This window comes from Eriocheir sinensis, chromosome 20 (assembly GCF_024679095.1).
Source record: "Eriocheir sinensis breed Jianghai 21 chromosome 20, ASM2467909v1, whole genome shotgun sequence".
Lineage (NCBI taxonomy): Eukaryota > Metazoa > Arthropoda > Malacostraca > Decapoda > Varunidae > Eriocheir > Eriocheir sinensis.
The window spans coordinates 16,219,883-16,244,514 of NC_066528.1; the positions used below are offsets into that span (position 1 = coordinate 16,219,883).

General features: G+C 44.1%; 1 protein-coding gene and 1 long non-coding RNA gene across 2 annotated transcripts in view; one reads left to right on the forward strand and one right to left on the reverse strand.

Annotated features, from left to right (window-relative positions):
• Positions 1–15,773, reverse strand: part of LOC127001270 (uncharacterized) — an 88,566-nt gene extending 72,793 nt beyond the window's left edge. Inside the window, exons 1-2 of the long non-coding RNA XR_007754980.1 lie at positions 15,717–15,773; positions 13,207–13,590 (exon numbers count right to left, since the gene is read on the reverse strand). This is a non-coding gene — a long non-coding RNA (uncharacterized LOC127001270). The remainder of the gene's footprint in view (positions 1–13,206; positions 13,591–15,716) is intronic.
• Positions 1–24,632, forward strand: part of LOC127001267 (paired mesoderm homeobox protein 2B-like) — a 132,660-nt gene that overhangs the window by 74,048 nt on the left and 33,980 nt on the right. The gene's annotated exons all lie outside the window — the stretch shown is intronic.

Here is a 24,632-nt window from a genome sequence, read left to right on the forward strand (position 1 = left end):
CATTAGCCCTCCACTCACGAGATCTCTGAACCCTGACCACTGCCCATCCACCCCAGCCTCCCTCTGACCACTCCACCCCCGCCCGTCCCACTCCGCTCACTCCCGCCCACTCCACTTGTCCGTCCACCGTTTAAATAACTTTTCTCTCCTTGCACCTGTCTGTTTTTGTCTGTCTTTTATTTGTTTTCTTTGCGTTCTGTCTATGGTGTCTAATGGTTGGCCCCTGTCTGTTGTGGAGCGGGCAGGTGTTTTATAGTGGCGCCGTCTTGCTTGGTTTGCCTGTTTGTGTCTTTGTTCTTTTGTATATGTATTTTTTTTTCCTTCTTTTTATGTTTCTGTCTATGGGGTCCCCGGTAGGCTTTCTTGGTGGGGCCTGCCAATGGTCGGGGCCAGTCTGTTATGGCGCGGGCAGGTGTTTATAGTGGTGCCATCTTGCCTGTCTCATGCTGTCCCCAGAGCTCATCTTTGGTCATCTTTTAGAGAGAGAATCTAGAGTCCGGGTTGATAAGGGGTCTACAGGACAGCATGTGGGTAGTCTTAGGCCACTCGGCGGTGACTGGAAATGTCAGATTGTGGCGGTGGGCGGGACTCGAACCCTGGTCCTCTTGTCTGATTACCTGTCTGTCTGTCTGTGTTTGTATGGCTGTTTGTCTGTCTGTCCACGGCTAAATCTTTCCCTCTTCTGTTTCTGTGCCTGTCTGTGCTTTTACTGTTTGTTTTTACTGTTTTCATGTCTGTCTGTCTCTTTTGTTCGTCTGTCTGTCTGTCTGTCTGTGTCTGTCTATGGCTAATTCTTTCCTTATTCTGTTTCACTACCTGTCAATGTTTTTCCTGTCTGTGTGTGTCTGTCTGTCTTACTATTTTATCTTCCTGTCCAACTCTTTTTGTCTGTGTCTGTCTACTGCCAATTCTTTCCTTACTCTGTTTATACGCGTCTGTTTTTCCTGTTTCTGTTTGTCTGTTCCTGTCTATCCGTGTCTGTCTGTGTCTGTCCACTGCCAATTCTTTTCTTACTCTGTTTATACGCGTCTGTTTTTCCTGTTTGTGTTTGTCTGTGCCTGCCTGTCTGTCTGTGTGTCTGTCTGTCTGTCTGTCTGCCCTGCCGCCTCCCATCACCTAATGAAACGTTTTAACAAGCCATTACCAAATTAAATGTTGTAAAATCGGGTTTGCAATGAAGCATTTTATCACGGGCGAATTGGATGACTTGAACCAGATTATTATTATTATTATTATTATTATTATTATTATTATTATTATTATTATTTGGGTCTAAACTTTTCGTAACTTCCACTTCGATATTTTTTGTACCTTTTTATTATTTACAAGGAAAGATTTAAATGGAACTTGGGGAAAGGGGAACGAAATATGAGAAAGAGAGGGAGGCGGAAGAAGAGGGGAGGTAAAGGAGGGAAGGTAGAGGAGGGAAGGTAAAGAAGGGAAGGAGAAGGAAAGGGAGAGGAAAGATGGGGTGGAAGGGATGGGTAGGGAAAGGAAGAATGGGAAAGAGGGAAAGAAAGGGAGTTATTTTTCCCAGCAACCTACTTTTTACAACCTATTTTCAGTTTCTTAATCCCATACTTCCCACCCGCCTTCAGCTCCCTCTCCCTCTCTCTCTCTCTCTCTCTCTCTCTCTCTCTCTCTCTCTCTCTCTCTCTCTCTCTCTCACTCTCTCTCTCTCTCTCTCTCTCTCTCTCTCTCTCTCTCTCTCTCTCTCTCTCTCTCTCTCCTCGTTTCCCTCTCTCTCCAGTTTCCCCTTTTATCCAGTCCACCTCCCTCTCCCCTCTTCCTCCTCTCTCTCCTTGTTTCCCTTTCTCTCTCCCCAGCTTCCCCTTTTATCCAGTCCACCTCCCTCTCCCCTCTTCCTCCTCTCTCTCCTCGTTTCCCATTCTCTCCCCAGCTTCCCCGTTTATCCAGTCCACTCCCTCTCCCCTCTTCCTCCTCTCTCTCCTCGTTTCCCTTTCTCTCTCTAGTTTTCCCTTTTATCCAGTCCACCTCCCTCTCCCCTCTTCCTCCTCTCTCTCCTCGTTTCCCATTCTCTCTCCAGCTTCCCCTTTTATCCAGTCCACCTCCCTCTCGCCTCTCCCTCCCGCCTCCCTCCTCCTGGCCGCTGTCCATCTCCCGAAGACTTGATCTAAAAGAATCTCAACCATTAAACAGATTTATGCCGACTCTTCCCACTCGCCGCCTCTTCATCAGTGTCTCCAAGTCCTTATATACTACTACTGCTACTACTACTACTACTACTACTACTACTACTACTACTACTACTACTACTACTACTGCTGTCTCTAATTTGTTTTCTTTTTCTTCGTCTCAACATTCTTCTTCTTCTTCTTCTTCTTCTTCTTCTTCCTCCTCCTCCTCCTGCTTTCCTTTCAAACACTTTTCCTCCTACTCAGCTTAACGCAATGAAAGCTTTCCCTCCACCCCCATAACTCTCTCTCTCTCTCTCTCTCTCTCTCTCTCTCTCTCTCTCTCTCTCTCTCTCTCTCTCTCTCTCTCTCTCTTACACCTTTCTTTTATTCCCTTTTCTTCCTTGTTTTTTTTCCTTCCCTTGCAACGACCTCAACCTTTTTCCATTCTTCTTATTTTTCTTAATCTCTATTTCTTCCTTCTTTTCTTCCTTCCTTTATTTTTTTATTATTCTTTTCTTCCATGGTTCAATCTTTCTTCTTTGCTTCTTTCCTTCTTTTTCTTCCCTTCCTTCATTCCTTCCTTTCCTCTTTTCCTTTCTTTTCTTGCATCAATCACTAAAAATTCAATGATTCTTTTCCTTTCCACCCCTTTCTTCTTTCCTTCCTCTCTCCTCTCCCCCTTTTCCTGGTTTTCTTCCATTTCCTCGACTGCACCAACTTCAACCTTCTTTTCCTTTTCCTATCTTCATTCCTTCCTTCCTTTCCTCTCTTCCCTCTTCTCTTTTCCTCCTCTTCTTCCTTCCCTCCAACGCATCAACTTCAAACTCTTCTTTTTTAATATTTTTCCTTTTTTTCCTTCCTTCCTCTCATCTCTTCCTTTCTCGTCCCAGTCACTAACGATCAATTCTTTTCCTTTCCTACTTTCATCCTCTCCTCCATCCCTCCTTTCCTCTCTTCCCTCTTCTCTCCTCCTTCTCCTACTCCTTTTTTTATCCATCCTTTCCTTCTTTTCTTTCCTTTCTTTCTTCCTGTCTTCCATCCTTCCTCTCTTCCCTTCCTTTCTCGTCCCAATCACTAACGATCAATTCTTTTCCTTTCCTCCATCCCTCCTTTCCTTTCTCGTCCCAATCACTAACGATCAATTCTTGTCCTTTCCTACTTTCATCCTTTCCTCCATCCCTCCTTTCCTCTCCTTCCTCCACCTTCCCTCCAACGCCCCAACCTCAGCCTTCACTCTGCGCGCCGCCCCAAAACTTTTATCCCGAAGAATTTGCTCCATTAGGCAGATTTATGATGGCGGTGCGTCGCGGCGCGCCAGCTGCTCCCCGCCGCTAAAGACTAGACGCCCGATTAATTGAACCAGGAGAGGATGGCTGGCGGCGTGCGTCTCAATTCTGGACAGGGAGACGAGGCAGGCTAGTGATGGTGGTGGTGGTAGTTGTGGATAACGTTAGTGGTTGTAGTGGGTTATTTTGTTATTGTAGTGGTAGATTGTAGTGGTGGTGGGTTGTGTAGTGGTAGTGGTGGTGATGGTAGTAGTAGTAGTAGTAGTAGTAGTAGTAGTAGTAGTAGTATCAGGAGGGACAAGGGAAGGAGAAGGAAAAAGAAAAAGGAAAGAAAAAATAAAATAACCAGAGAAATCGATGTGGAAGGAAAAACAGGATGATGGAAGGAAAAGGGAAGGGGATAAAAGGAAAAGGATAACAGAGAAGGAAAAGAGAGGGGGGAAGGATGGGGGGAAAGGATGAGAAGAGGAAAAAGCTTAAAAGGAAGGGAGGGAAAATGAATGGATGAAGCGAAGGGAAGGGAAGGGAAGGAGAAGAAGGGAAGGGAAGGAAAGGGAAGGACAGGAAAGGAAAGGAAAGGAAAGGAAAGGAAAGGGAAGGGAAGGGAAGGGAAAAGATTGGAAGGAGAGAAAATAACATAAAAGTGGAGAAAAAAGAAAGATATTGGGAAGAAAAAGGAAGAAAAAACGCCTGCTCTCTCTCTCTCTCTCTCTCTCTCTCTCTCTCTCGCTCTCTCTCTCTCTCTCTCTCTCTCTCCATGAGAGAGAGAGAGAGAGAGAGAGAGAGAGAGAGAGAGAGAGAGAAAGAATGACTGCATGATAGTCTCCTTAATTCCTTCTTTTATTATCTTCTTCGTCCTCTCTATCTCCAATTCTCTCTCTTTCTTTCTTTATCTTACGTCTTTCTTTTTCTCTTTCTTATTTTTGTTCGTTTTTTCCACTATTTTTTTCTGTCTATTCTTTTCGTGTTTTTTTGCGCTTTTTATTTTGTTTCTTTCATTGTCTTCTTTATTTTCTTCTTTTTATTCTATCTCTTCCATTTTCTTTTTTTGTTTTTTTTCTTTCTATTCTCTATCTCTTCCATTTTCTTCTTTGTTTTCTTCTTTCTATTCTCTATCTCCTCCATTTTCTTCTTTCTATTCTCTATCTCTCCCATTTTCTTCTTTCTATTCTCTATCTCCTCCATTTTCTTCTTTATTTTCTTCTTTCTATTCTCTATCTCCTCCATTTTCTTCTTTATTTTCTTCTTTCTATTTTCTATCTCCTCCATTTTCTTCTTTATTTTCTTCTTTCTATTCTCTATCTCCTCCATTTTCTTCTTTATTTTCTTCTTTCTATTTTCTATCTCTTGTATTTTCTTCTTTCTATTCTCTTTCTCTCCCATTTTCTTCTTTCTATTCTCTATCTCTCCCATTTTCTTCTTTCTATTCTCTATCTCCTCCATTTTCTTCTTTATTTCCTTCTTTCTATTCTCTATCTCTTTCATTTTCTTCTTTATTTCCTTCTTTCTATTCTCTATCTCCTCCATTTTCTTCTTTATTTCCTTCTTTCTATTCTCTATCTCCTCCATTTTCTTCTTTATTTCCTTCTTTCTATTCTCTATCTCCTCCATTTTCTTCTTTATTTCCTTCTTTCTATTCTCTATCTCCTCCATTTTCTTCTTTATTTCCTTCTTTCTATTCTCTATCTCCTCCATTTTCTTCTTTATTTTCTTCTTTCTATTCTCTATCTCTCCCATTTTCTTCTTTCTATTCTCTATCTCCTCCATTTTCTTCTTTATTTTCTTCTTTCTATTCTCTATCTCTCCCATTTTCTTCTTTCTATTCTCTATCTCCTCCATTTTCTTCTTTATTTTCTTCTTTCTATTCTCTATCTCTCCCATTTTCTTATTTCTATTCTATATCCTCCATTTTCTTTATTTTCTTCTTTCTATCTCCTCCATTTTCTTCTTTATTTTCTTCTTTCTATTCTCTATCTCTCCCATTTTCTTCTTTCTATTCTCTATCTCTTTCATTTTCTTCTTTATTTTTCTTCTATCTCTTCCATTTTTTTCTATCTCTTTCATTTTCTTTATTTTCTTCCTTCTATTCTCTATCTCCTCCATTTTCTTCTTTATTTCCTTCCTTCTATTCTCTATCTCTCCCATTTTCTTCTTTCTATTCTCTATCTCTTTCATTTTCTTCTTTCTATTCTCTATCTCCTCCATTTTCTTCTTTATTTCCTTCTTTCTATTCTCTATCTCTCCCATTTTCTTCTTTCTATTCTCTATCTCTTTCATTTTCTTCTTTCTATTCTCTATCTCCTCCATTTTCTTCTTTATTTCCTTCTTTCTATTCTCTATCTCTCCCATTTTCTTCTTTCTATTCTCTATCTCTTTCATTTTCTTCTTTCTATTCTCTATCTCCTCCATTTTCTTCTTTATTTTCTTCTTTCTATTCTCTATCTCCTCCATTTTTTATTTCTATTCTCTGTCTCCTCCATTTTCTTCTTTCTATTCTCTATCTCCTCTATTTTCTTCTTTATTTTCTTCTTTCTATTCTCTATCTCCTCCATTTTCTTCTTTATTTCCTTCTTTCTATTCTCTATCTCTCCCATTTTCTTCTTTCTATTCTCTATCTTTTTCATTTTCTTCTTTATTTTTCTTCTATCTCTTCCATTTTTTTCTATCTCTTTCATTTTCTTTATTTTCTTCCTTCTATTCTCTATCTCTTCCATTTTCTTCTTTCTTTTCTCTATCTCTTCCATTTTCTTCTTTCTTTTCTCTATCTCTTCCATTTTCTTTATTTTCGTCTATTTTCTATCTCTTCAATTTTCTTCTATATTTTCTTGCTTCTCTGTATTTCTCTCGTTTTCCTTCTCTTTCACGTTTTAATATTTGTCTTCATTTCTATTTTACGATTTTTTTTTTCTACATTGTCTTCTTTCCTTGCTTCTTTTTTTTTTTTAGTTATGTTTTCTTCTTTTCTATCTGTCTTCCTTTCTTTATCAATCTGTTTCTTCTTTCCTACGTTCATTTTCTTCTCCGTTTTCGCTTGTTTTCTTTTGTCTTCCTTTTCTTCCCCTTATTTTCTGCTTCTTGTTCTTTTCTTCATCTCCTATACTTAATTTTCTCTTTTTTTGTGTGTGTACGTCGTATCTCTCTCTCTCTCTCTCTCTCTCTCTCTCTCTCTCTCTCTCTCTCTCTCTCTCTCTCTCTCTCTCTCTCTCTCTCTCTCTCTCTCTCTCTCTCTCTCTCTCTCTCTCTCTCTCTCTCTCTCTCTCTCTCTCTCATACCTACTGCTATAATCGAGTGTTTGCCTTCCCTCGCATGTGTGTGTGTGTGTGTGTGTGTGTGTGTGTGTGTGTGTGTGTGTGTGTGTGTGTGTTTACGTCATATGATTCTCTCTCTCTCTCTCTCTCTCTCTCTCTCTCTCTCTCTCTCTCTCTCTTATACCTACTAATATAATCGAGTGTTTGCCTACTCTCTCTCTCGTGTGTGTGTGTGTGTGTGTGTGTGTGTGTGTGTGTGTGTGTGTGTGTGTACTAATGACCCAGCCAATCACAGCAGGTAAGGCGCCATTTTGTAGCCTAATTGGAGGTAGGGACGGTCACGGCTCCTCCCTCCCTCCCTCCCTTTCTCTCCCTCCCTCCCTCCCTTTCTCTCTCTCCCTTTCCTCCTTCCTCGCTGTCTCTTTCGCTCCTCCTCCCTCTTTGTATTCATCCATCAATGATCTCTCTCTCTCTCTCTCTCTCTCTCTCTCTCTCTCTCTCTCTCTCTCTCTCTCTCTCTCTCTCTCTTGTTCCTATTCCTTTTCCTTCTTTTCTTTTTTTTTTTCTTTCCTTTTTCTTTTTCCTTTTCATTTTTTTTAAGTATGGATAAAGTCGACGAGGACACACACACACACACACACACACACACACACACACACTTGACAAAACAAAAACAAACAAACATTCAAATCACCAAACTTCCATTTAATTTATATACCTGCGTTCCGGCCGTGCCTAATTACTGCACTTAATTGGCTGGACAAGTGATTAGACTGTGCAAACTACCGACATTTGATTGACCATATATTATTGTTATTATTTTCATCATCATAATCAGTTGGAAGAGGAGGAGGAGGAGGAGGAGGAGGAGGAAGTGGAGGAAAAGGAGGAAGAGGTGGAGGAGGAGGAGGAAAAGGAGGAGGAGGAAGAGGTGGAGGAGGAGGAAGAGGTGGAGGAGGAGGAAGAGGAGGAGGAGGAAAAGGAGGTGGAGGTGGAGGAAAAGGAGGTGGAGGTGGAGGAAAAGGAGGTGGAGGTGGAGGAAAAGGAGGAAGAGGTGGAGGAGAAGGAGGAAGAGGTGAAGGAGAAGGAGGAGGACAAGGAGGAGGAGGAGGTGGAGGTGGAGGAGGGGGAGTTAGAGGTGGAGGAGGAGTAGTAAGAAGTGGAGGAGGAGGAAGAAGAGGTGGTGGAGGAGGAGGAGGAGGAGGAGGAGGAGGAGGAGCAGAAGACATAAAAAACATAGTAATTACAATGAGATGAGACGAAAAACACAATCAAACTCAACAACAAAAGGGCTGAAACTACACACCTTTAGCGCACCACAAAAAAAACACAAAAAAAACCCTGACAATGAGCCAAAAACAATCTCACAATAACTAACACGATCCCAAGAAACAATACAAGGCCTCCTCTTTTTAAAACCCTGATCATATATAAATCACACTGGTGGAAATCTGACTCTGGGGTCAAAGAAATTAAACGCCCTGAGAGAGATCGGCAAAATACAGATTCCAATTCTTGATGGTAAAGAGAACACGGGATTTGCGACCATACCAGTGATGTGAGTTCAAACATCTATACACACAAAGCCATAATCCCTATACTCTCAGCGGATATAAACGCCATGAGAGAGATCGGCTATACACGGATTCCAATTCTTGATGGTAAAGGGGATTTGCGACCATCGTAAATAGAAAAGGTTCAAACATCTATACACACAAAGCCATAATCCCTATACTCTCAATGGACATAAACGCCATGAGAGAGATCGGCTATACACGGATTCAAATTTTTGATGATAAAGGGGATTTGCGACCATCGTAAATAGAAAAGGTTCAAACATCTATACACACATAACCCATAATCCCTATACTCTCAGCGGATATAAACGCCATGAGAGAGATCGGCATTATACGGATTCCAATTCTTGATGGTAGAGGGGATTTGCGACCATCGTAAATAGAAAAGGTTCAAACATCTATACACACAAAGCCATAATCCCTATACTCTCAGCGGATATAAACGCCATGAGAGAGATCGGCTATACACGGATTCCAATTCTTGATGGTAGAGGGGATTTGCGACCATCGTAAATAGAAAAGGTTTAAACATCTATACACACAAACCCATAATCCTTTAACAAACACACAAAGCAACCTCCCTTCACCACACCATCCGCCCCCCACTCCACACCCCGCCACAGCACCTCTTTCTCGGGCGGCGGCGGAGGGGCGGCGGCGGGGGTGGTAAAGAGCCCAGGCGGGACATACACTGCGGTAAGGGAGAGCGCTGGACGTTTAGGAGCGGCGGAACAGCGCGTGTAATGCTCCCCCTGCGGCAACGGGCTTGTTGAGTGTGTCGCCACCAGCCGCGTCTTCATTAATAGCCCTCCTCCTCTCCTCCTCCTCCTGGTGCTTCCCTTCCTCTGCCTCCCTCCCGTTCTCTCTCCCCTCCTTCCCTGAGTAACACCACTGCACGGTCCTATTCTTCCTCCTTCTCCTCCTCCTCTTCCTGTCCTCTCTTCTCTCCCTCTTCTCCTCTGCCTTCCTTCCTTTCTCTCTCCTCCTCTTTCCTTCCTGAAGAAACATAGTATGGCCCTCCTCCTCCTCCTCCTCCTCTTCCTCCTCCTTTTATTATCCTATGTCTTCTTCCTCCTCCTCCTCCTCTCCTCTTCCTTTCTCTTTCCTTCCTGAATAACATCATGTCCCTTCCTCTCCCTCCTCCTCCTCCTCCTCCTCCTCCTGTTCCCAGCCTTCCCTCCCTCCCTTCCTCCGTTCCTCGTATTCATGGGAACTGCAGAGAGCGAGCAGCAGCTGAGGAAAGGGAGGGAAGAGAGGGAAGAAGGAGGGAAGTCTGGGGCCTGGATTGGGTCGTCACAGCGAGTGGAATGGCCATAGAAAGGTCGTTCGTTTTTTTTACTTTTTCCTCGTGCATATATTTTGACGGCGCGAGGGAGGGAGGAGGGGAGGTTAGAAGAAGGGATGGGGACGCCTGGCTCGTTTTTCTTTTCATGGGGGTTTGAGGGGGAAGTTAAATATATAGAAAAAGGGAAATGTGGGTTACTCCGTGTTAAGATCTGCCAAGTTCCTCTGACAGCAATGGATTCTGAGTGACTTCGTTTTAACTTAAGTGACGGAGAGGAGGGTTTGAAAGGCATGTTAAGGGAGGCGATGCAGGGTTTTTTGTTTATAGGATTATCTCGACGAAATATTCACAGCATATTATGTCTTAAATATATGAATAGAGGGAAAAGGAATCTAGGTTACTGTTAGTTGAGATTTTTGGACGTTTCTGTGATGTAGTATTTAGTTCACAGATTAATAGATACTTATTTTTTCTTTTTCGTGAGGGGGTTTGAAAGGCATGTTAAATATATGAATCGAGGGATAAAGAATCGAAGTTACTGTTTGTTGAGATTTTTGGACGTTTCTGTGATGTAGTATTTAGTTCATAGAGATTAATAGATAGACTTTTTTTCTTTCTTTTTCATGAGGGGGTTTGAACGTGAGGTTAAATATATCGAGAAAGGGAATCAAGGTTACTGTGTTGAGGTTTTTGGACGTTTGTGTGATGTAGTATTTAGTTCACAGATTTTAATAGATATACTCTTTCTTCTTTTTCATGAAGGGGTTTGAACGTGAGGTTAAATATATAGAGAAAGGGAATCAAGGTTGCTGTGTTGAGGTTTTCGGGGTTTCTGTGACGTAGTAATTAGTTCAGAGAGATTAGTAGACAGACTTTTTCTTTCTTTTTCATGAAGGGGTTTGAACGTGATGCTAAATATATAGGAAAAGGGATTCTAGGTTACTGTTTGTTGAGATTGAGGTTTGTGACGTGGTGTATAGATCATAGAGGTTAACACATAGACTTTCCTTTCTTTCTTTTTCATGAGGGAGTTTGAAAGTGATGCTAAATATATAGGAAAAGGGATTCTAGGTTACTGTTTGTTGAGATTGAGGTTTGCGACGTGGTGTATAGATCAGAAAGGTTAACACATAGACTTTCCTTTTTTTCTTTTCATGAGGGAGTTTGAAAGTGATGCTAAATATATAAAAACAGAAAAATAGAAAAAGGGAATCTAGGTTACAGTGTGTTGAGATTGAGGTTTGTGACATAGTATATAAATAGAGAGATTAGGAGGTTAACATGTAGCCTTTCCTTTCTTTCTTTTTCATGAGGGAGTTTGAAAGTGATGCTAAATATATAGAAAAATGGAATCTAGGTAACACTATGCTGAGATTTCCTATGTTTTCCCGACGTATATAATTTCACGGATAAATTAAAACGATGGCGCCACTATAAACACTTGCCTGCGCCATGACGGGCTGGGAACGACTACCATCCAGGCCCATCAAGAAAAGCCTACCGGCGCTATAGGCGTACACGTAAAAAAAAATAATAATAAAAATACTATCCAGATTTCTCCGAGTTAATATTTCCTTCGTTTCGATAATTCAAATAATTCCACTAAACTAACAAACAATCTTTAATCCTTCTCACTCCTTCCGAAGCATCGTCTCAGGGTTTCGGATCACACAATTTCTCCCCACCCCAACCCCCAACTTACTGCTTCGAACCCACGCCTCCACGCCGATCCCACGCCCCCCACACACGCCCTCCCCCCGACACCACGCCCTATTAGCCTCCAAACCCTTGATCTGACCGGCGGCATGAAGCTAATAGTCGTCACGGATTAGCCCGGACAACGTGAATGGAACATGTACCCGACGCGTCACATACCACTTCAGGGCGAGTTATTACACTCTGCTTGTTCCTCTACCGCTTGTTTTGTTTGTTTTTTTACGGCAAGGGAGGCAGCTCAAGGGCACAAAAACATTAACGGTAATGAAAAAAGCCCGCTGTTCTGTTCCGACAAAAGAAATAGGAGAGGTCAGAGGAGAGGTCAGTTTCGTGTGGAGAGGTTGTTGTTGAGGTGGTGGTGGCGGTTGTTGTTGCTGTTGTTGTTGTTGTTGTTCCATAAGACATTAATACAGGCCTTAAAACATTATCAAAACTAGTCCCCAACGCGTCACCAGGTACTTAAAGGCGTCTTATTACACTCCGTTCCCTCTTATATCGCTTTTTTTTTTTACAGCAAAGGAGACGGCTCAAAAGTTCCCTGAGACATGAATACGAAATCTAACATGATCATTGGTAATACTGGTGCTATTGGTACTTTCTAGATTATGGTGAATTCTTACATGCATGGAAATCCGCTTAGCTCACCCTCCGATTCTGTCCTCCTCCTCCTCCTCCCTTCCTCCCTCCCTCTCAAATGATACACTTGTTAACACTTCATGGGTCTTCGTCACGGTCTTTCTCATTAGTCATGGTAAAAAGGGAGTGAACGAGACGGTGACTGTGTGTGTGTGTGTGTGTGTGTGTGTGTGTGTGTGTTTACCTAGTTGTATTTACCTAGTTGTGTGTGTGTGTGTGTGTGTGTGTGTGTGTGTGTCATAACGACCTAATCACGAGCTGTACTCATCGCTAACAAGTATCCGTTCAAGGGGAAAACAGTAACCGCTCCGTGTCAGAGGAAAAATCCCGGCATGAACGGGACTCGAACCTGACAGGACAGAGCCTTAATCCACTGAGCTATCGGAGCGGTAGACGTAGAAATCAATTATAATTATGAATATTCTAAACTGGATTCCATGATAGCTTTGACAACGGGGAAATACCAAGTTAAAACAGGAAGTCTTGTTACTCACCACAATCCGTATAAGTTAACAGGCGTGTGACGTGGTGAGGAGGGAAAGGCGGGAGTGAGAGAGGAAGGGAGGGAGGGAGAGAGAGAGAGAGAGAGAGAGAGAGAGAGAGAGAGAGAGAGAGATGTAGTACAAGGCAGCCTGACTGAGCCGATTGACTGCCGTGGAGAAAGGCCGAGTTAGGAAGGCCGTGGGAAGCATCGCTCTGCCACACTCTCCCGCACATCAGCCGCGCGACACACCCAGACAAACACAACACCCGTGAAATAAATGCAGACGTTGTTTTACACTCACCCGCGTCCTGTGTGGCGCGAGGGAGTGACGCAGACAGAAAGAACATCATATCACACACACACACACACACACACACACACAGCACGTCGTGGTATACAAAATAAGGTACCCGATAAAAATGCAAAGGAATTCTAAATAACAAGTATGGATAAATAAAAAAAAGTGATTCTATATATAACAGGACCGCATCGCTCTCAAATATCCCGACTAATGACTTTATATTTTTACAGTACAGGAAGAAAAATAAGTCTGCTATGCGCTTCTATAAAAAATGAGGATAGCTGGACTGGCTCAAGAGAGGATCAAATTCCATATTAAACTTCAAACAATCGTAACACTATTCCAAAAGGTGACTATTTCAATAAGGGCTTTACATTACTATCACGTTACATACTACATACAAGATACATACTGGTTACATACTATCACATGAGCTTAAGTTACTCTCCATCACACGGTCGGGGATTTATATATATAGCTTTTCAATGCGGTCCTGTTACTATGAATCAGGAAAGACAGACGATTTAGCACTCACCACGTCCTTTGCTGATGCTGCGTTTTCTTGAGGTGGTGGAGGAGGAGGTGGAGGAAGAGGTGGAGGATGAGGGAGGTGGAGGAGGAAGAGGTGAAGGAGGAAGAGGGAGGTGGAGGAGATGGAGGAAGTGGAGATAAGGAGGAAGTGAGATATGGAGGTGGAGATATGGGGGGAGGAGGTGAGGTGGAGGAGGTGGTGAGGTGGAGGAGGAAGCGAGGTGAGGAGGAGACGAAATGGAGGAAGAGGCGAGAATGGAAACACGCAATAGAGAGAGAGAGAGAGAGAGAGAATAATAAAATAACAAAGAGAAACCAAGTAGAGAGAGGGAGAGAGGGAGAGCGCCACCACATCTCATCCCCTCGTTCCGTTCCTCCCCGACGCTCCCTGCAAAGAAAGGAGAATCATACTCAAGACTCCGAACCTCTAAGAACCTCCACCCGTCTCCCTCCCCGCCGCGCCGCACGACACCCCGCCGCGCCTAGACACGGCTACGGCGGCAACTAGGGCGGGGACGAGCTGTTGGGGTAACTTTTTGACACATTTCACGGGTAACATTGCCAGAGAGAGAGAGAGAGAGGGAGGGGGGGGGAGGAGGAGTAGAAGTGAGATTAAGACTTGGCGCATAAAGAGTTGTGTGTGTGTGTGTGTGTGTGTGTGTGTGAGAGAGAGAGAGAGAGAGAGAGAGAGAGAGAGAGAGGAGGATCGGATAAGGAGGAGAAGAGATGGAGAAAAGGAGAAGAGGAGGAGGAAGAGGTGAAGGTAGAGATAGAGGAGGTCTTAACTACCCTCAAAGTAGCCCAAAGTAACCAAAAGTACTCCCAAAAGTAGCCCGAAAAAGTACCCCCAGAAGCCCAAGAAGTAGCCCAATAGTACCAATAAGTAGCCCAAAAGCAGCCTCAAGTAGCCCAAAGTACCCAAAAAAGTAGCCCAAATCGCCTCACTCAACCACCATCCATAATAAGTTCAACGACAGGCGCTTAACGACGCTTAACGATGCCCAGGACGAATTACCTCCCAGCCTCGTTAATTACTGGACCCAGCTGGAGGAGGAGGAGGCGGCGAGGGGGTGGGACCGTGGGAGGGAGGGAGGGGCAGGGGGCTGAGGGAAGGGGGCTGTAAAGAGGGGGCAGTGGTGTTAATTGGAGTATTATGCTAAGAGGAGAAGTCCCCGTTCATATTGTGGGGGCCATGAATATGCAAAGTTGAGTCTTGGTACCCCCCTGACCCCCTCCGCCCCCCTCGCCGACGATCTGCTTCTTGGTGTGGTGGTGGTGGTAGTGGTGGTGGTGGGTAGTTGGTGTCATGGTTGAGTTGTCGCGTGGTAGTGGAGTGTGGTGTTTTTTTTTTATAGCAAGGGAGACAGTTCAAGGTAAAAAGAAAAAGGAAACAATAATGGTGGTGGTGGTGGTGGTGGTGGTGTGGTGTGTGTGGTGGTGGTGTTAGTGTGCGATTCTTATTAACATTAAAATATCATCCCTAATGCGATTCGCGTTCGATAGTTTTAGCGGTAAGACTTTCCGGTGATTTTAAAAGTTCGAATCATCCCGAGACACGTTTCGACACCCGGCCTCATCACTAACCCCTCCTCCTCAACACACCAACAAACCACTATACTATTCTAATTAAGTCACTATTATAATCGGATAGGACACTGGCATAGTTAAATTAGTAAGTTGGGGTCCTATAAGTAACATTAGGGAGGTGTTTAGTGTTTGAAAGCGGTCGTGTTATCCGGCAATCAAGTATCGATTTTGACCCTCTTTCGACACACTATTATCCTTAACTTCTATTTACTATTTGCCCTTGACATCCTCCTTTCCTGTAAAAAATATCAACTATAACAATTTTTCATCACTGACTAAATACTATTAACTATATGCCTTCATGAGACTCCATTCCAGTAAAAAAAAATACTCTCAACTAACGACCATTAACTCTTTGCCCTTACGATTCCTCCTTTCCCAAAATAAAATGCTAGCTACTCTATTAACTATTCTCGTAACTAACCCAACCATTAACTATTTGGCTCTGATATACTTCCTTTCCTTAAAAAAAATCCATCTATTAACTTCTCTAACTAATCTCTATTATTAACTATTACATAACTATTTGACCTCGAAATACATCCCTTCCTCTAATGAACTTAACTACTCTACTAACTACTCTACTAACTACTCTATTAACTTAACTATTTGCCCTCATGATATCTCCTCTCCTGTAAAAATCATCTATTAACTTACCTTTTAACTATTCTCTTATTAACTACCTCTACTATCAACTATTTGCCCTTTAAAACATGCCCGTAAAATGATGATAACCTGCTACTCCGTCAACCTCTCCGCCCCACCGCCGGCGTCCCTAAGGCAAACAACGTCAGCACAAACCGCGGCCACTCACAAGGTGCAATTTTGTCCCCCTGGAGCGTGCGCCACCCCGCCCAACGCACACAGCGCCACGTGCCTCCCCTTAACGGTGTGTGTGTGTGTGTGTGTGTGCCCTGGTGTACTTACAGGAGCGACACACGTAGGAGAGCGGCAATCCGGCCCTGTTGTGGCGTTGGTGCGCAGGTGACTAGTGGCCTGGGAAGGGGTGTCAGGTGCAGGCCGCTTGGAGGAGCCACTAGCGATGTTTTGAATTAGCGCGCGGAGTTTAAACGTGATTATTTTTTTTTTAACAGCAAAGAGACAGTTAGGAGGATCGGATAAGGAGGAGGAGAAGAGGAAGAGAAAAGGAGAAGAGGAGGAGGAGGAAGAGGTGAAGGTAGAGATGGAGGAGGTATTAACTACCCTCAAAGTACCCCAAAGTAGCCCCAAAAGTAGCCCAAAGTACCCGAAAAAGTACCCCCAGAAGCCCGAGAAGTAGCCCAATAGTACCCATAAGCAGCCCAAAGTACCCCAAAAAGTAGCCCAAATCGCCTCACTCAACCACCATCCATATTAAGTTCAATGACAGGCGCGTAAAAAAAAGAAAATATTAAAGAAAAAAAGCCCGCTAGGTAAATTAAAGCCATAAGCAATTCAAGAGGTTATATTTAGCGCTCTTTTATATGTTCTTGACCTTAGACGGTTTATTCAGACGGTTTAACCAGCTTTCTCAAATACATTATTCGTCTCAAACGGTTTATTCAGCTTTTTTAATACATTTTTCATCCCAGACGTTTAATTCAATTCTCTGTAATGCATTTTTTTATCTCAACCGGTTTACATATCTCTCATACATTCTTTAAGACGTTTTGTTAACATCTTTCTGATACATTCTTTAACTCAAACGGTTACTTCAGCTCTCTCTTTTAATACATTCTTCATTTCAGACTTTATTCAGATCTGTAATAGATTCTTCATATCAACCGGTTTACTTATCTCTAATATATTCTTCAAGACGTTTTGTTAAGCTCTCTCTAATACATTCTTCATCTCGCACGGTTCATTCAGCCTTCTCTTTAATACATTCTTCATTTCAGACATTTTTGAGCTCTGTAATTCATTCTTTATCTCAAGACGGTATATTTAGTACTGTCTCGAATACTTTCTTCATCTTTGGTTTATTCAGCATTCTCACTAAGACATTTTTCACTTCAAACCGTTTATTCATCTCCCTCTGTAAAACCTTTCTTCCTTTCGCTTTTGTATTCGTTGAAGGTTAGATGTCTGCGTGTTTTCTGTTCCTCCTTTCGTTGCTTATTTTCTTTCTTGTTTCTTATTCGCTTCACTTCATTTTATAGTCTTCTTCGGCTCGTCTCTGCTGTGTTATCTTATTCTATCCTCTCGTTCTTGCGTCATTTGTCCTTCTTCTGTCCTCTTCTACTCATGTTCTTCCACTCGTCTTTCGTTCGTTATCTTATTTTCTTTCCTTTCGGACATTTTTATCCCTCTTCTTCTGTTCCTAACTTATGTTCGTGTTTCTTCCACTCGTCTCTAGTGTTGTCTTATTTCCTTTCGTTCTCTCATATTTTGTCCTTCTCCTGTTCTCTTCTCCTCTACTTCATTTCACAGCATCATCTTCCATTCGCCTTTCGCATGTTATCTTATTCTTTCCTCCCTGCCATGCTTTTGTTCCTCTGCTCCCATCCTCTCCTGCACATGTTCGCGCCGAGGCCTGAGTCGCTACAGCCACAGGGGCGTGACCATGGGGCGAGACCAGACCAATAGGGCGGCCGGCGTGTCGGGTCCTCGCTGAGTGTTCCGGGAAGCACTCAACGCGGGGCGGGGCCTTATACAGACAGACACAGACCTCCGGAGCCCAGCAATGAGCGGCGCGGGCGTGTTAAAACAATGGCCGGCTGCGGGAAAACACGCCGAAGGTTTAAACTGGCAAGGCAAGTCGACTGGGAATTAATATTACGGCGACTTGGCAAGCGTCCACGCCCCGCCGTGTGGCCTTCCTGCACCGCGGCCACGACGGTGCTCCGGGCGCGGCTGTCACTGCGAGGGTGCCGCCGCCGCCACCACCACCACCACCACTGCCTATGTGACGCTAACTGCTATACTATTATTGTTGTTATTTTTTATTATTTTTGGTGGTCTTGGAGTTAGTCATTATTCTTATTCTAATTTTGTTACGTAAAGTCTCTACTATACTACTAAAACTACTACTACTGCTGTTACTGATACTGATACTACTACCACTTCAATAACAATAACAACCATTACTACTACTACTACTACTACTATCACCACTACTACCACCACGATACTACTCACCATCACCATCACCACCACCACCACCATCACCACCACCACCACCACCACCACTATCTCCGTCACACCATCACTATCTCCCTCACACCACCACTATCTCCCTCATTGCCACCACTATCTCCCTCATCACCATCACCATCTCCCTCACACCAACACTATCTCCCTCATCACCATCACCATCACCACCACCACCATCATCTCCCTCACACGACCGCTATCTCCCTCACACCACCACTATCTCCTTCATCACCATCACCATCACCACCACCACCACCATCTCCCTCACCACCATCACCATCTCCCTCACCGCCACCATCACAGTTCGTCGTCCCCGGCAGCGGGTGAGTGGACGCGGCGACAATCTCTTAAATGGCCGGCGCTGCGGCGGCAAAACACGACATTAGCGAGGTCCGGGCGAGGGCGGCGAAGTTTTAGGGGCTCAAAATTCTTTAAAAACAAAGTCGGGTGCGGGAAAACATTACCTCGCAGCCCAGGCGTTCCAATTTGCCTGAAAAGACCGGCCAGACATTTCCAGAATATCGCTGTTTGCCCGGCCAGACCCAATAGGTGGAAAATCGTAAAATAAATTCTGGGTATTTTTCTCCTGAAGGAAAACAATTTTGTTTGTCCAGCCCAAGTGGTCAGTGGCGGAGTTGCCGAAGGTCGCCAGCCAGCCAGCCACCCAGCCAGCAAGCCGCCACATCCGCGCCGGAGCTCTCCCGCCCTCGCTCTTTGCTCTAACATGTATTTCTTTTTTGGTCGTTGTTTTATTTTCCCGCCCCGAGTGAGTGCAGCAAGCGGCGAGGCGGTGACACTAGGCCGCGGCGTGAGGGCTGCGGCGGCCACGGGGAGCAGCAAGGCCCTGGAAGGCAATATTAGGGGGAAATAAATGCCTTATACCGCTGGACGATGCATGGTTCCCCTCCCTCCTGTCCGTTCCAATTCCCCTGTCCATTCGTCACCCTGGGCTGGGGGACCGAGGGGCGCCGCACACCACCCTGCCCCCTCCTCCTCCTCCTCCTCTTCCTCTTCCCTCACGCCACTCTTCCTCTTGTTCATCAATTCCTTTTCGACCTTCCCGAGGTATTACATTATTGCTCTTAAACACTGGTGGCAGCGGTGGGATTGCAGTGGTGATGGTGGTGGTACTGGTGGTGGTGTTACTAGTGGTGATGGTGATGGTGGAATTGCTGTGGTGTTAAAAGTAGTGGTGTTGGGGGTGGTGGTGATGGTGATGGTGATGGTACTGGTGGTGTTCCTAGAGGTGATGGTGGTGTTGGTGGTGGTGCTGGAATTGCGGTGGTGTTAGTAGTAATGGTGTTGGGGGTGGTGGTGGTGGTGATGATGTTAGTGGTGATGGTACTGGTGGTGGCTTTGCAGTAGTGGTGATGGCGGTAAAACTAATATTGGTGGTGTTAGTAGTGGTGATGGAGATGATGATGGTGGTGGTGGTGATGTTAGTGGGAGTGGTGGATTTGCCTTAGTTTAGTGGTGGTAAAGATAACAGAGGTGGAGAAGTAGAAGTGGTGATGGTGTTGGTGGTGGTGGTGTTGTTGGTGATGGTGGTGGTGGTGGTGGTGGTGGTGTTGGTGGTGATGGTGGTGGTAGTGGTGGTGATGGTGTTGTTGTTGTTGTTGTTGTTGTTGGTGGTGGTGGTGGTGGTGATGTTGGTGGTGTTGATGGTGGTGATGGAGATGGAGGTGGTGGTGGTGGTGGTGGGTAGCAGGTCCGCCTCACATTGCTCTCTCCTTATTGACACTTGTATTTTGAGTCCCACGTCCCCGCTGACTCCACTCAACTCCACACCCACCTCCTACAAGCCCCCTCCCCTCCCTCCCTCCCGCCCACCAGCCACTCCGCACCCTCGCTTCTCTTCTCCCTCCTCCTCCCGCCCCCTCGTCGCTCTCCCTCTCTCTCCCTCTCTCCCTCCGGTTCCTCCTCCAGCCTTTGTTTTGCTGCACACGACAACGTACGCACCTACACACCACGGCATGTACACACACACACACACACACACACACACACACACACACACACACACACACACACACACACAGGTTCTTTTACACTCTCATTCTCTCCCTTTCCTCTTTTTTTTATTCTCCTCCTCCTCCTCCTCCTCTTCTTCCTTTTTACTTTCTCTGATATTTCCTCTCTCTGTTTCTCCTCTCTCTCTCTCTTACTCTCTATTTTTGTTTTCTTTTTCCTTTTTTCATGTTTTTTTTTATTTGTTTTCCATCTATTTTTTCTTTTTTTTCTTCTTTTTCTTCCTCCTCGTCTGTTCATTCTTCTTTCTGCTCCTCTTCCTTGCCTTCTGTTCATTCTTTTTCTTCTTCTTCTTCTTCTTCTTCTTCTTCTTCTTCTTCTTCTTCTTCTTCTTCTTCTTCTTCTTCTTCTTCTTCTTCTTCTTCTTCTTCTTCTTCTTCTCCTTCTCACTGTTATTTTTCGTCTTTTCTCTCTCCCTTCCTTCACTCCTTCCTTTTCTCTTCTTTCCTACTTTCTATTCCCTTTTCTCCTTTTCTCCCCTTTTCCTTCACTTTCCATTTTTCTTCCTCTTTCTACATATTTTCCTCTTTTTCTCTTACTTCATTTTCACTCCCTCTCCCTCTCTTTCCTTTCCTTAACTTCCTATCTATTTCCTCTCTCCCCATTCACCCTATTTTCACTTCTCCCTTTCTTTTCCTTTTACTCCCCTTTTCACCTTATTTTCACTGCTCTTTTTACCTTTTCTCCCTTTCATCACTTTTCCCTTTTCCTTCCTAAATATTTTTCCTTATTATTTTCTCGCCTTTGTTGGATTCTTAATATCTTGCATCCAATCTCTGTTCTCTTAGTCTGTTTAAGCCATACCACTACTACTACTACTACTACTACTACTACTACTACTACTACTACTACTACTACTACTACTGCTAAGAGATAATTCATGTGTTGTGTGTAGCCACTGACCCGTAAAGTAGTTTATAGAAAGGGGAACAGGGAACAGAGCCTGGCTGACTGGTCTTGTTGGGGCTGATGTCGAGGGAATGGCCGAGGGAGGGAGAGCTTGTGATATGGGTGTTAGGCTGTCACCACCACCACCACCACCACCATAACACCAGTACAACCAAACACAACCTCACTGTCACAATATATCACCACCACCACTATCAACACCACCATAACCACCATCATCATACTACCAAGAGGAAAAACAAACTTAAGAAAAATATGACTACTACTACTACTACTACTACTACTTCTACTACTACTACTACAATTACCCCCTCCCCTCTTCTCTCCCTCCCTCTCTCTCTTTCTCTCATTCCATCACAGTTTCTCTCCTACCTACCCTTGCCCTCCTCCTCCTCTTCCTCCCTCTCTCCCTCTCTCTCTATACCCTCTCCTCCTCCTCCTCCTCCTCTTCTCTTCCTCCCTCCCCCTCCCCTCTCCACTAATGAAAACACAAATCCTCGGCTCATTATGACGAGAAGAATCTAATACTGCTAATGAATCTAATTTTCCAAAAATCGCCCGAAACTTTGCTCCCTCCTTCTCCCCCTCCTCTTCCTCCCCCTCATCTTCCTCCCCCTTCCACTTCCCTCTTCCCTCTCTCTTTCCTCTCCCCCTCCCTCCCTCCCTCTCTCCAGCCATCCAGGTTATCAGACAAAAATTAAAATGTATGCAAATGAAATCTCTCAGACGGGGAAGACTCTTGAGGAATTCGGACCAGAAGCTTTGCGATGGTGGGCTGTGGAGTCTTCTTACCCTCATCTGTCTGTCTGTCTGTCTGTCTGTTTGTTCGTCCATGTGTTTTTTCCTGTTTGTTTTTCTTCTTTCTGCTTTGTTTGTTTGTTTTTGTTTCTCTTTACGTCTTTTGTCCCTTGTTTTGGTTTGTTTTGATTTGTTTTGCTTTGTTCTAGTTCCTCTGTTTATCCTTCTGTCTGTTTAGGCTTTCATTTGTCTGTCTGTTTGTTTGTCTGTTGCTGTTGTTTTTTTCTTTTGTGGTCTTGATTTTCTTGAAGTTTGTATATTTTCTTCGTTAGTTTTTTCTTTCTTCGTGTTTTTTTTTTATTTCTTTTATTTCTTTTGGGTTCGTTCTTTTTTTCGAGTATTTTTCCTTGTTTTCATTTTTTTCCCTGTTTTTTACGTATGTTTTTTTTTCTTTCTTCCTCTTCCTTGTTTTCTCTTTTCTTTATTTTTTTTTTGGACCTCTTGTTCGTTCTTTCGTTTGTTTTGTTGTTTCTTTCTCCTTGTTTTCATTTCCTTCTCGTCTTTCTTTTTGGATTTGTTTTCTATTCCTTCTTTTCTTTCTTTTTTTCTTCTTCGTCTATTTAATCTTCTTACTCTTCTTCCTTTCTGTTCATTCTTCTTTCTTCTTCTTCTTCTTCCCTCTTCTTCTTACATGTCTTCTGCTTAATCATCTTTTCTTCTTTTTTGATCTTGTTTCTTCTTCGTCCAACTAATCTTCCTTTTCTTCCTCTTTTATCTTCTTATCTTCTGTTCATCCTTCTTTCTTCATCTTTCTTCTTCCTCCCCCTTTTCTTCTTTTATGTCTTTTCTCTTCGATCATCTTCTTTCTTCTTTTTTGTCCTTGTTTTTCCTTTCTTTCTTCTTCTTCTTCGTCTATCTAATCTTCTTTCTCTTCTTTCTTTATCTTCTTACCTTCTGTTCATTCTTCTTTCTTCTTTTCTTCTTCTTTAATGTCTTCTCTCTTCAATCATTTTCTTTCTTCTTGCTTTCCCTTTTCTTTCTTCTTCTTCTTCGTTTATATAATCTTCTTACTCTTTTCCTTGCCTTCTGTTCAATCTCCTTTCTTCATTTTCTTCCTCTTCTTCTTTCCTCTTCTTCTTCCATGTCATCTCCTCAATCATCTTTTTCTTCTTCCTTGTTCTTGTTTTTTTCCTTTTCTTTCTTCAACTGCTTCTTCACCCACGTCCACACCAGCGCCCAATACGGTATGTCACAACCTATACTGTCCTAACCTTTACACGAAGACAAAAATAACTACTTGTTTGACCTTTTCTATACCCAATCATCCCCATCCACCTCCACCTCCACCTCCACCTCCACCTCCGTATTTATGCTTCTCATCCTTTCAATCCATAGGTACGACATCCACATCTATTCCTTTTTCTTTTCATTTTTTTTCTTTTCTTCTTCATTTTCTTTTCTTCTCATTTTCCTTTCGCCTCCCTTTCTTTACTTCTCTTTCCCTCCTTTGTTTCTTCCTCTTCTTCCTTTCTTGTTTCTTCTTTCCGTTTTCCTTTCAATCCTTCTATTTTTCTTGCCTTTCCTTTTTTTCTTTTCTTCTTTCTTTCCTTCCTTTCCTCTCTCTTTCCTCTTGCATTCTTTTCTTCCTTTTTTCTTTCCCACCAATGTTTCCTTTCCTATTATCTTTCTTTTCTTCCTTTCCTCTCCTTCAATCTTTACTATCCCTCAATCTTTCCCTCATCACCACCATCCCATTCAACCCTTGCCTCACTACCACACCACCCCATCTCTCTACCCCGAACGCCGATGCTCAGATCCTTCCTCTCCCAAACACACCTTCTAGAGCCCCGGCCGCTGTCCATCTCCTCACTAGCCACTGTCACTGTCCATCCCTTCCTTTCCTTCCTGCTCTTCCCTGCTGCCCGTCACTGGAGTCTGGGAGGAAAGGCGTAGCGAATCAACCTCCCCGATGCAGAAGCGAGGTCGCGCGAGGTGAATGTTGAAGAAGAGGAAAATGCGAGAATGAAGGTCCCTGTGTGTGTGGGTGGGGGGCGGGGGAGGGTTTGATGGGGGGCGTGGAGGGGGTGCAATGTTAATGGTGGGGGCGTTACATCTGGCTTGTCCTGTGTCTTATTGTGAGTGGCATCTGTTCTGTGTGTGTGTGTGTGTGTGTGTGTGTGTGTGTGTGTGTGTGTGTGTGTATGTGGAGGGGGGGAAGGGGGTTAGCTGTCTGTGTGGGGGGAGGGAGGGAATGTGTGTGTGTGTGTGTGTGTGTGTGTGTGTGTGTGTGTGTGTGTGTTTTCCTTTCTTCTTTCTTTCCTTTCTTTTCTCCTTTCTTTCATTCTTTATCTCCGTGTGTGTGTGTGTGTGTGTGCTGGGTGGGTCAGTGTGTGTGTGGGGGGCGGAGCAGGGGGGGAGGGGGGGACGCAGCAGGCCGCGTCCTCCGCACAAGGCGCCGCCGTCACTTACCGTCACTCGGGCTTCACATTCTCGTCCCGTGTTCCACTTTTCCCGACACCTCCACGCCGCGCCGCCCCGGGACACGAGCCTGGCACCGATATTATACCCCCCCCCACACACACATACACACACACACACAGGCTCGTCCCTCGGCGCTAGCTTCGGCCCGTCACTCCAGCACCGAGTCTGTATCACAACAAAATTTCTCGCACCGGCCGCTGGACACGCCTCCTCCCGGCAGCGGCAGGACAACACGCCTCTGACAGTCTTTGCCTCGCGTGGTGTCGGTCCTGCGGCGCCTCGGACTGACCGGCGAGACTTCGGACCATAATATTGTTACTATGAGAGAGAAAGAGGAAGGAAGGAAGGAAGGGAGTGAAGAAAAATGGGAGAAAGGAGAAGAGGAGAGGAAAGAGGAAACCGGAGGGAGGAACAAATGGAAAAAGAGGAAAAAAAGGAAGGAAAGGAGAAAAGAAGAATTGGAGATAAGAGGAGAGGGGAGGAAAGGGGAAACCGGAGGGAGGAAACGAATGGAAGATGGGGAAGAGAGGAAAAAGGGAAGGAAAGGAGAAAAGA